The following is a 12,229-nucleotide window of genomic DNA, read 5'->3' as shown; positions in this document are numbered from 1 at the left end:
AATTGATTATAGCACAACTCATCTCTGGCACAAATGTCACTGAACCATTAGAATATTTTGATTCCAGTTTATAAGAATGAGCCATTGCTTCATAACAATCCTTTCAGATGCCTGTGTGCCAGGTATTCGAGCCCATCTGTAAACCTTAATTTTTACTGAATCCAATATTGAGACACATTGCACTGCTAGAAACACACCCCTTTGAATGAGATGTTAACCAAAGACCTAACTTCCTTGCATAAAAAGTACACAAAAATTGTGAAAGGAAAGGTCATTCCTGCATTGAAGCTATTGAGGAAATTTTCCGAGCACTTGTTTCTGTTAAGATCTCCAGTGTAAATGAGGGAGGAAGATTTCCTCTCTGGCACTTTAAAAGAAACTGGAAATGCATCCTTTATACTTGTGTCTGTGATTTTGCTGAAAATAGGTGGTGGGGGGGTGGGGGCCGTTGTGGTGGGAATGCATTACTTTCACCCGCAATCTCCACCCACCCTTCCCCCAGATAGAAAAGTTGATCTTGAGCCGACTGACTGACTTTAAAAAGCGCTGCCCCACAGTGATAGTACACTGGGAGCGGCATTGACAAGCTGAAAATGGGATTTCCACCCCTCAAGGGAGAGCCATCTGGTTGGCTGGCAGCTGAGTAGCCCCAGCAGCGCCAGAACTCAGTAGTGACCACTTCTGGGACTACAAGTGGTCAAGGAGAAGATCCATGGATGCTGACTTACAGGTGAGTCCCATCTTTTTGGTTCAGTGGGGGATTAGATTTGAGAGGCTGTGGGGCACACAAAGTTGGGGGGTGGGCTACTATCTTGGGGGTTTGCCCCTCATAGACACAGGGCACACTTCCAAAGGAGGTACCCCCCCTTCCTGCCTTTTGGCCCGAGGTCGTGGTTGGCCTCATTTGTTCTGCCTTCCCAAGCTGTATGTATTGTTGTGCCAGAGGCAGAAACAGGCCCTTAACTGGCCAGTTAAGGGCCTCATTTTGCCTAAGGGCGGGCTGATGCCTTATCTGTCCACTGTATTATGGGTGACAGCTTCAGGGTGGGCAGAAAGGTGGTGAGCTAGCCACATGCTTTCCCCTGCAATTATGTCAGTGCGGCCTGTAAAATTCTCCCATAATGCCCTTCTTGATATGTTTCACAGGAGTGATTTTGTCTCTTAAAATAAATACGAAATGATATTGCAAAAATATTGGAATTCTCGAACAACATTTTTTTCTTCTGAATTCAATAATTTGTCTTTTTCCTGGTTCGTCCCCCTTTCTTACCATGCACCATTCCTAGTGAAGGGGGACAGATAAACTGCTCGCAGACCTCTGCCAGTTAGTACTTGGAGAAGTCGGCTTGTGACAATCATTGGAAAATATACAACAGCAGCCTCTGGGTGTACAAGTGTCCTTCCCTCTGCTTTAATTTTTCCCTGTCCTTTTCAGGGAAGTACTTGGCCTCTGTTTAACAGCTACCCCTGACTTGACACTATGGCTGTACCTGAAAACTCAGGGCAGATTTTGGTCTGGGCCAGTTTTCAGACGACTGAATGTCCAATTGATGAAATTAGTCCTTGGCCTCATCAACACACACAGCGCGAACTGCCGGCACTTTGCACCTAAACAGGCAGCCCGCCAAAGTGAAGGCATCAATGTTTTGCCACCTGGCTCACCAGCAGCAGCCTTCAGGTAAGTCTCTGGGGATGGGAGAAGGGGGGTGTGATCAGGATTCATGTGGAATCAAGAGTGTACTCCTGATTCCCCTGACTCCACAAGGGATGGTTTTTAAAATATGTATATAAAAAATTTTAACTTGGTTTCTGTTGACAGCCACTGAGGCTGCTGAGCAACCCTGAGCAGGGTAGGTCCAACACCTACATTCAGGAAGGCACTGAACACAGCAAGAGACTTGGTCAGGAACACGCAGATGTGAAGTTGAGGTATTGGAGAGGGAGTGTACAAACCTCCAAACAACTCATCTACCTGACCCTTCAAGCATCACCTGCCCCGCATGTTGGCAGAGTCTGAAGATTGCACATTGGACTCATCAGTCATCTCAAAAGCCCTGGAATGGGAATGGAAGCAAGTGATCCTCGATCCCAAGGGACTGCTTAAAAAGAAGAGGTCCAAAACCTGCTCTGCTCATTGTTGACAAAATTCTTGATGGGGCCATTCAATTGCTTCTCTCCCAAGCACTCGTGTAACTGTCCCTTCATTTCATTTATATTCTTGTTTTCAGTGGTCTTTGCTGGCAACATATTCCACAGCTCTATCATCTTCATCTCATGGCTAATTAGGGATGGACAATACATGTTGACCTTGTCAGCAATGCTTGTATCCCATGAATGCTTAAATATAGCTCCCGGCTTCCATAATTTTAACTTGCTTCTCTTGGCATTTGAACCTTTGTCATAGTGACCAATTTGCCAGGATCAACTTTAATGAATTCATTTAAACATTTCACATAAACTTTCTTCAAATTTAAATGCCTCACAATCTCAGTCATCTTTCTTGTTTTCACTTGTACCCTTTCAAGGGTAATAATATCCTTCTAACAATAACACAAAAGTCACTAAGCAATTGCTTTTGAATTATTTAGAAGCCATATGTTATCTGTCCAAAAAAAAATAGACAGAAATGAAGTTCTGGTGCTGTAGCCAACGATGGGTGAGGTTTTGCTGCCCCCTGGGTGACAGGCTAGGGGGCACAGCGTTGCTGGTAAAATGCTGGGGAGCCAGGTTGGGAGTGCTCACAGGCACAGTCCTGCCACTGGGCCAGTTTACCAATGGTAGTGCTTGGCTGCCTGCTGACTAGAGGTAGGAGACAGATTAAATCATTAATGGGCTATTGACAGTAATTTTCTCACTCACTGGCATTTTGCTGGCATCGGAGTACTCTTCCTCCCTTCCCCCGCCTATTGTGGGGGTGGCCACCCGCTACATGACGTGGCCTTCCAGCAGCTTGCCAGGGGGTGCCATCATATCTGGAGGCTCCATGGCCCGAGGAAGGGGCCCACTGCAGCAATGGCCACCTCATGGCCTTGATACCACCACTGGAAGTGTTTCCCCTCTGATCACCAAGGCGTGCCTGCCTGGCCATGGCACAAGAACAAATATTTTACCATCCCTGCAAGGGGTCCCCCTTGTCCTCCTTGCAGCCTCAGCAACAGCCACATCTCTGGCTGGCGAGCCAAAGCTGCCAGTCCTCTGATTGGACCGAAAGCATGGAGGGCCAGCCTACTGTCCTTAATTGGACAGTGGGCCTGGCAGCTGCTGGGAATACTGCAATTGGGTCCAACTCACCGGCCATACAGGCTTGGAACACGCATATGGTCTTAACATCGGGATTCACCCCATTCTGGGAAAATCCAGGTCATTATCTTAAATGCTTAGTTGTAAAATCTTATTTTACTCTTGCAATCTGCTTTTCTCCTTTAATTTTCCCAATGCTGCTTTCTGGCAGCACACTTCCTCCAACTGGTATGGCTGAATGATGGACCGTTGAAACTTCCATGACTATGGTAACATAAAGGGGATATTAAATCTGACCCTTGAGTTTTGTGGCATTATTGTTTTTCCCCTAATAGTTTTCCCTGCTAACTTTTGTTCCCAGGGTGGTATTATGGCAAGATTTAACAGATTTTTGTGACCTCATATGCAGCTTCAATTTTATTTGCATAATTTTAAAGTCAGATTCACCTTTTCTTGAGGTGAGATACTTCTAAACTGGTTCATTTGGTGATAATTTTATTTTCACTATCATGCCAAAAACTTTTTGTACATGAACTTTATTTGCTAGATAGTCAGAAATATTTGGTGCACATCTTTTCTATAATTTTAAGATGAAGCATGCAATGGAAGCAGACTGTTGTGCCAGAACATCAAAAGATACAGATTATTTTTGTATTTTTATTACAAATTTTCATACCAGCCATAGCAAAGTCTTTTATACATTCCTCCTTAATAAGCTTCAGTTGATAGCTATAAGATCCATGTGATGCTTATTTGATTAATTGTACAGCCCCAGGAGACTGAACCAGATGTGAAAAATGCAAAGCTTTCCCATCTCCTTTTTTCTTCTGTGATAGCGTAATGATTTATTTTGTGAGCTTTATACAAGATCAGGCTCTGAAAGGTACATTGTACATGAACATTCCCATTTTCTCGTACTTTACTATCTTCCCTGAGCAACTGTATTGAGAGCTGATACCACTTATTGTACTTATAAGGCTGTTAAATTGAAACATTGATAGCCTTATGACTACAAGCTAATCACACTCCCAGGCCCCCTCCCCCTTTAGAGTATCTCTGCACAAGAGGGCCACTAGACCCCACTCCAGGTGCTGCCCCCTCCACCACTCCTCCCTTGACACAGGACAGGTTTGAGTCCCCATTCCATATCAGAGCAAAAAAAAACAAGATTTCAGAGCCCTCTCACCAGATCACCAGTACGGCTCAATTTTACTTCGAAGTTGCATCTCCTGTGATAACTTCACAAAAGTTGGAACATCTCTAGGGTTCTGCAGGTTGTAACTTCCCTCTGATACCTTACCTAGATCTGATGCTTGTGTGTGCACTCACTCAGAAACTGAACTCCAAGTCATTGTCGACTCCTTCTCCGGAGTATATGAGAAAATGGGCCTTTCACTAAACACCCAGCAAACTAAGATCCTGTTCCAACCAGCTCCCACCATCGATTGAAATCAATGGCAAGATTCTCAAAAATTGTGGACCATTTTTCATATCTTGGGGGCCTCTTCTGGATGAAAGCAGACAAAGACGGTGAAATTCATCATCAGCTCCAATGTGCCAGCTCAGCCTTTGGCCAACTGAGGAAAGACGTATTTGAGGAGCAGGGTCTCAAACCCAAGACTAAGGTCATGGATTACCGGGCAGCAATGATCCCCATGTTCCTATATGCTTAGGGATTTGGACTACTTACGGCAGATACCTCATTGCACTAGAGAAGTACCACCGGGGGTGTCTTCGCAAGATCCTCCAAATCTGGTGACAAGAAAGGTGGTCCTACAGCAGCATCCTCTCCCAAGCTAACTCGCCCAACATCAAGGTGCTAATCACTCAGAACCAGCTCTGCTGGGAAGACAGGTCATTTGTACGCATGACACTGGACACTTGAAGCAACCACTCTACTCAGAACTTGGTCATGGCAGGAAGCTCCCAAGAAGACAGCAGAAATGCTTTAGGGATGTCCTCAAAGCATCTTTGAAGAGGTCAAACATAACCGCTGACTCATGGGAGTCCCTGGCCAATGACCAACCAAAACGGAGAAGGTTTACTCAGGAACACATCGAGTCAGAAACACACAGAGGCAAAGTCGAGGTGTTGGAGGGAGCTCAGAAACCTCTAAGCAACTCACCTACTTCACTCTCCAAGAACCACCTGCCCTGCATGTGGCAGAGTCCTCAGATTACACATTGAACTTATCAACCATCTCAAAACCCATCAAACCAAGCCATCCCTGAACCCGAGGGACTGCCTAAGAAGGAGAAGACAGTAAGTCTGCCAGACCACTCTGCTGTGGGGGACATGACAGCCAATTCAAAGCACATCCTGTTCTCACACACTGTCCACAGCAGCAGACTTTGGGCAGAAATCATTTGGGTGTTCTGACTGATTTAACTCTGATGTGGCCTATTGGGATCAGTTGTATTGCTTCCCAAGATGAAAGCAAATTTCATGGAATTTTGTTACGATATTGAGAGTGAGTGGAGATATAAATCTATGGTAACATTATGGAACATTCACCTGCCCTTTTGGTGTGGTTTTCTGACACTTTATGAAACCTAAATCAAATTTAAAACAATTGAAAGATTAGTTCTAAGTTGTGCCCACAGCTACCTGAGCCCAAAATGGCTCCAAATGACATAACAAGTTGTAAGTTCATTATATAAACTTTTCATAAGACCATAAGACGTAGGAGCAGAAGTAGGCCATTGGGCCCACCGAGTCTGCTCCGCCATTCAATGAAATCATGGCTGACCTGATAATCCTCAACTCCACTTTCCTGCCTTTTCCCCATAATCCTTGATTCCCTTACTGATTAAAAATATGTCTATCTCAGCCTTGAATATACTTAACGACCCAGCCTCTACAGCCCTCTGCGGTAAAGACTGCCACAGATTCACTACCCTCTGAGAGAAGAAATTCCTCCTCATCTCTGTCTTAAATGGGTGACCCCTTACTCTGAGATTATGCCCTCTGGTCCTCGACTCTCCCACAAGGGGAAACAACCTCTCACATCTACCCTGTCAAGCCCCCTAAGAATCTTATGTTTCAATAAGGTCACCTCTCATTCTTCTAAACTCCAATGAGTGCAGGCTTTCAACAAATTTAAATTTCCCTAATGCTCTGTTTAAGAGTCTGTAAACAAAGTAGCTGACAGCTCTGGTGCCAGGTTGGCCAAGGTTGCGTCTGAATGCATAGTAACCAAAACTTTGCTCTAATAAATACAAATTGTATTGAACAGTTTCCAACAAATCCTGGTGGTGAGGTTGCTGCTCTGCCAGATTACTTCCCTCAAATCTTAGAAAACATGATGTAATCTGACTGAACACATTCCTTAACTGATAAGGAGGTTTAAGCTGATTTAATATGAAACTAGATTAAATAAATGTCCAACTGCAATTGCAAATAATGGAGCAAAACAACATCTGGAGTGCAATGTGGGAGAGTAATGAGTCTCTGGAGGCAGCCAGGATTAAAACTGTTGAGCAGAATGATGTGATTAGAATTATGGCTGTTAAGTGACCTTTCTACAAAAAAAAATGTTGGTTTTGAGATTTTTGTTATTAAAGTCACCACCTGAGAAAGATCCAGGTTGTCTGACAGATGCAACAAGAACTAGACAGTTATGCATCCAACTTAAGTCATTCAAAAACTATTCGTACAAAGAATTGAGGTGACCCCAGGTTACTGAAAGGTATGTTTGCATCCCTATTCTGGCAGGAACAAGTTAGGATGAGCAGACTGTTCAAATATGACATGTCATTTGGGTAATTTCTTTGAAGCGCATCTTTTGGGAATTTGAATTATTCTTTCTCAGACCAGTAATAGATCATTTTCACTGTTGATCTGGAGCAGCCAATCATTTTTAATTTATTTCTTCATGTGAAAGTATGTTGATTTCCAGAAGATTGTTTTTTCTTTTTTCTCTCAGTGGATTAAAACCGTTTTTGTCAGCTGCCTCCCACCTACATGAGATGATGGTTGTGCAACAAATCCAAATCGGCAATGTAAAAGCAAAATGCTGCGGGTGCTGGAAATCTGAATCAAAAACAGAAAATTCTGGAAAAACTCGGTGGGTCTAACAGCATCCTTGGAGAGAAAAAACAGCCAACAAACAGTCCGCATGACTCTTCTTCAGAGCAAATTGGCAATGTGATGGTTTCAAAAGGTGCACTTTTTGCTGATGGCTGAAGAGACCAATCCATAAGAGGCAGGTTCTGCCACAAGTGCTGCGTGTGAGGTGGTTATCAAGTGTCATTGTGGAGTGCTGTTATTGGCATTGGTCCCAATTGTCAAGCTGCTGTAGCCACTGAGCATCATGGTAGTGCACACCAGCCCACATGTAATGTTGTCATTTCCCTCTGTTGTCAGCTGGTGTCTCCTATGTGTGAAAATCAATATTTTGGGCTGTCACATCATGCTTGCACATGTGGAAGTGTATTAAAATCCTATGAAACAACGATACCTGGGTGGTCGTTGAGTTGTCTGGTTCAGTTTTCAACACTACTGGTCTTTTACTCCACCTCACTCTTTCCCAGTACTTCAGAACTGTTGAATTTTGTACCTCCCTGAGTCTTAACTTCCTTGCTGTAATCTACAAGTATTGAAATCCCACATTTGACATTGATTTCCTTATTTACTTTGTCGTCTCTCCTTGAATGTATCCTGCCCCAAGTGCCGTGGTCTTTCGTTTAGGCTTCTCAAAATAAATCTTCATTTAAATATTATTAGTTATGGGTTGGATTTTGGATGTGTTCATTCCAAGTATTTTATTGAGTTGTCAGGAATTAGGTGTCAAAAAAAATTATTTCATTTGCAACTTGATTTTTCCAATGATTTCTAGTGCTTTAGATTATCTCTACCCAAAATCAGAGAGGAAGGTGATCAGAATAACTTCACCAAACTAGAAAACTTTTTTAAAAAGGCCTTCCCTATGTCTTTACATGTACTAATTTCAAACGTACATGTACAATCACAGGTATTTCAGAATATCCCCTCAGTAATGCACTAGTTTGTGTGTTATTGACATCGTTCATAGTTTACTATCATTAGGGAGTTTAAAAAGTATATTTTTTCCTGCAGTTATCTCTGCGATCTCAATGAGCTGAGCTGGCACAAGCTCCAAAAGTTGGATAGAGGTAGGAGATAAACGGAAGGCAATTTTAGAATTCCAGTAACAGCCTAAATATATAAGAATGACAGTTCTCTGCCAGCCCGCTCCTTACTCACAGCAAAACATAAAACGGAAAATGGCCTTTTGACCCATCTGATCTCAGGACAACCCTCTCATCCGAGGGACCAATCTAATGAACTTTTGCTGCACCGCCTCCAATGCATCTATATCCTTCTTTAAATTGCTTAATTAATTCAATTGTGTGGTGTACCTGTGTGCTAACTTTCTGTGTTCCTTTTACGAGTACATCTAAGTCTCTCTGAACACCAACTTTACAAGTTTCATGCCTTTAAAAATATTCTGCTTTTCTATTCCCATTATCTGGCAGGCAGAGTTAACTTATCCACTGGATGGTCCACATCCATTAATTCAGCTACCTCCCTAAAGACAGCCAATGGGTTAATGAGGCATAACCAAATGCTTCTAGAGTCATAGGCCCACATTTTTCCAGTCCTGCCTGCCAGGGGAATATTAGCAGGTGGGACAGATAATTTGACGGACTAGCAAAAGGTCCATTGACTTTGGCGGGAATTTCTGGTCCTGCAGCGGGCATGACTGCAAAATCCTGCCCGAATATTGATAGCATTCTTTAAAACGCTGTCAAGATTTTTTACCTGTATTTATATAACATTAATATGGACACAATTGCTGGATTTATGTCCCAACAACAACAACTTATATTCATATAGCACCTTTAACTTAATTAAATGCCCTAAGGTGCTTCACAGGAGCATTACAAAACACAGTATGACACCAAGCCACATAATAGCTCAGATGACCAAAGGCTTGATCAAAGACATATGTTTTAAGAAGTGTCATAAAGGAGAAAAGGCGAGGTAGAGAGGTGGAGTTGTGTAGGGAGGCAGTTCTAGAGCTTGGGGCCTTGGCAAATGAAGGCACAGGCCACCAATGGTGGAGCAATTATGATTGGGAATGCACAAGAGGCCAGAATTAGAGAAGCATGGGTATCTGGGAGGGGGTGCAGGAAATTACAGAGATGGACAAGGCCACAGAGGGATTTGAAAACAAGGATGAGAATTTTAAAATCAAGACATTGCTTAGCTGGGAGCCGAATATAGGCCAGCAAGCACAGGAGTGAGAGGGGAATGTGATTTGCTGAGAGTTAAGACCAGGGCAGCAGAGTTTTGGATAACCTTAAGATTTCAAAGGGTAGGATGTGGAGGCCAGCCAGGAGACCATTGGAATAGTCCTGTCCTGCAGTAACAAAGATGGATGAGGGTTTCAGCAGCAGATAAGCTACAACAGTGGAGAAGTTGAGCGATGCTATGGAAGTGGAAATAGATAGTCTTAGAAATGAATATGAGGTCAGAAACTCATCTCAGGATCAAATGTGACACCAAGGTTGCAAACTGACTGGCTTAATCTTAGGCTGTTGCCAGGGAGAGAGATGGAGTCGATAGTTAGGGAATTGACTCTCACTTTTTTTAAATATTGAATTGTTTCACATATTAACTGCCAATGCGATTAGGAATGATATGGAGTACATTACATCCAAAATCTTGATAATATTAAATATTTTGTCCTCTGTGTGTTCCCTGAAGGTAAGCTCAGTATTTATTTTGCGATGTTCTTAACAGCAACAGCAACTTGAATTAACTTTTGTTACTGAATCTTGTAAAATGTCCCAAAGTGTTTCACAACAATGGAATGGACACCAAGCATTAGTCAAAGACAAAGGCATCTTTGGACTGCTTTCATCACTCAGACTGGAGTGAATCAAGAGGCAGCTCACCACCACCTTCTCAAGGGCAATTGTGATAGGTAATAAATCTCTGGCCTTGCCAGCGATGCCCACATTCTATAAACTTATTAAAAGAGTGGTTGCTAAATAATTGGGCAATGGGAGACAATGGAGGGTATGAATAGGATGTAAGCGGGGCAGAGTTAAATAAGTTGTATGTATACATAATGAAACTCAGAAGCTGACGAGGAGAATTTTATAGCAGCTCAGCTTGTGAGTGATAATGGCCTGGTTTCATGAGTGGTGGGAATGATATAGGGTGTTGTTTCAGTGGTGGAAATAGATTTCAGAAATTAAACTTGTAATATGAAGTATGGCACTTCATTCTGCCCAGTGTCTGAATTAATTGATGTATAAATTAATCTATGATACAAGTCAGAAATTGTGGCAGTCATTTTAATCTGAGAGCATTGAAATTTTGTGGTACGTTGGTGGTAAATGCTTAACATCTTCATTTGAAATTCCTCTTTGTGCCATTTTAAATAAACGGCTTAATACCTCTGCTAAAGTAATGGAAAGGAACTTCATCCTAATGTATTAGTGATGTGCCTGCAAGTTTCTTACAGTGTAATTTCAAGACCAAATTTCATGTTTGAATCCCTCCAATTAGGTTTCCACCCCAGCCACTGTACCAAAACAGCTCTTACAAAAGTCACAAATGACATTCTAAATGACAAAGATAAACTTTCCCCCTCGTCCTCTTCGACCTCCCTGCAGGCTTCAACACAGTTGATTACACGATCCTTAACCAACACATCTCCATTGTTGTCCAGCTGGGTGGGACTGTACTCAGCTGGTTCCATTCTTATCTATTAAGTTGTAGCCAGAGGATCAACTGTACCTCTCTTCCTGTACCGTTACCTCTGGTGTCCCCTGAGAATCTATGCTTGGCCCGCTCTTATTTCTCAACTTTATGCAGCCTCTTGGTGACATTATCCAAAAAGCATAGGCCTGGATTTTTGCAGAGGCATGGAGATTCTATGGCTTAACCGAAATGGCACTGGGACCCGGATCCAGAAGTCCCGTCCCTATTTCCAACAGAACCTATTTTCGACAGTAGGGAAAGGCGGAACTGTTTGCTGAGTTCAAACAGATGCAATTTTCACTAGAGTGACGGCCTTATCCAGCGGTATGTAATGATTTTTTAGAGTCAATGTAAATGCTCGTAATGGGTAGATAAGGTCTGTGGAACTGTCAAGCTGTCAAGTTATTTAAAACCCCTTCCCTTTAAATTTAAAGAAAACAGCCTGCTTGTATTTGTTAGTTGAAAAAAATCCAATCTTGCAGATTCAGTGGCTGTTTGTTGACATTAATGCTTGACTGCTTCCATAACCTGTCATTGTTACAGTGGGGATGGGGGACTGTAAATTCACACTTTGATTGACGGCTCCAATTCTTATTAAATGTTTAGCTATCTTTGATGTGGAGTTATGAATACAAATGCTTGTTTTTATAAGGGATTAAGTACTTGAGGGGATTTAAATGTATTGAATGGTCTTTTAAGAATGAGAGTATTTTTTTAAGCCTGTAATAAATATTCAGACCACTATTTTATTTCATCTCAGCATGGCACCTGAGGCCTGCCCATGGTGGATACTGGGTGAGTTGGCATGTGTGGTGTAAGGGCAAATGTGGGGGTCATGGGTTGGCACTAAGTTGGCATGGGAACTATAAGGGACCATGGGGTTGTGTGGGGGGCATAGATTGGCATAGGGCTGAGAGAGGCCATGGGGATGATTATGGGTTGCCCAGGAGGGTTGAGGGGCAATTGGGGGTGGGTGAGGGCATGGTTTGGCATGAGTTGGCATGGATAGACAGGGGCAGTGAGTGGGGGCTGAGAGAATGGGAGGGGTGAGGGTTAGAGGGCCTAACATTGAACAACACAAGTGGGTCAAAGTCGCAGAGAACACAGGCAAGGCCTTTTAACTAGCCTGCTTCAGCACTTGGCAGCCCCAGCAGCTGCCTCCGATTTGCAACTGGGAGTGGCAGGCCCAATTCCAGCATGCACCCGCTACCCCCAGAATGAAAATCCTGCCATTCGAGGCACTTTTTCCTGAGGT

At 43.1% G+C, this 12,229-nt stretch overlaps 1 long non-coding RNA gene across 3 annotated transcripts in view; it reads right to left on the bottom strand.

Moving 5' to 3' along the window:
* Positions 1 to 12,229, bottom strand: part of LOC144691725 (uncharacterized) — a 73,679-nt gene that overhangs the window by 26,314 nt on the left and 35,136 nt on the right. The window lies entirely within an intron of this gene.

This window comes from Cetorhinus maximus, chromosome 16 (genome assembly GCF_964194155.1).
Source record: "Cetorhinus maximus chromosome 16, sCetMax3.hap1.1, whole genome shotgun sequence".
NCBI lineage: Eukaryota > Metazoa > Chordata > Chondrichthyes > Lamniformes > Cetorhinidae > Cetorhinus > Cetorhinus maximus.
This window is presented reverse-complemented; position numbering and strand designations above follow the sequence as displayed.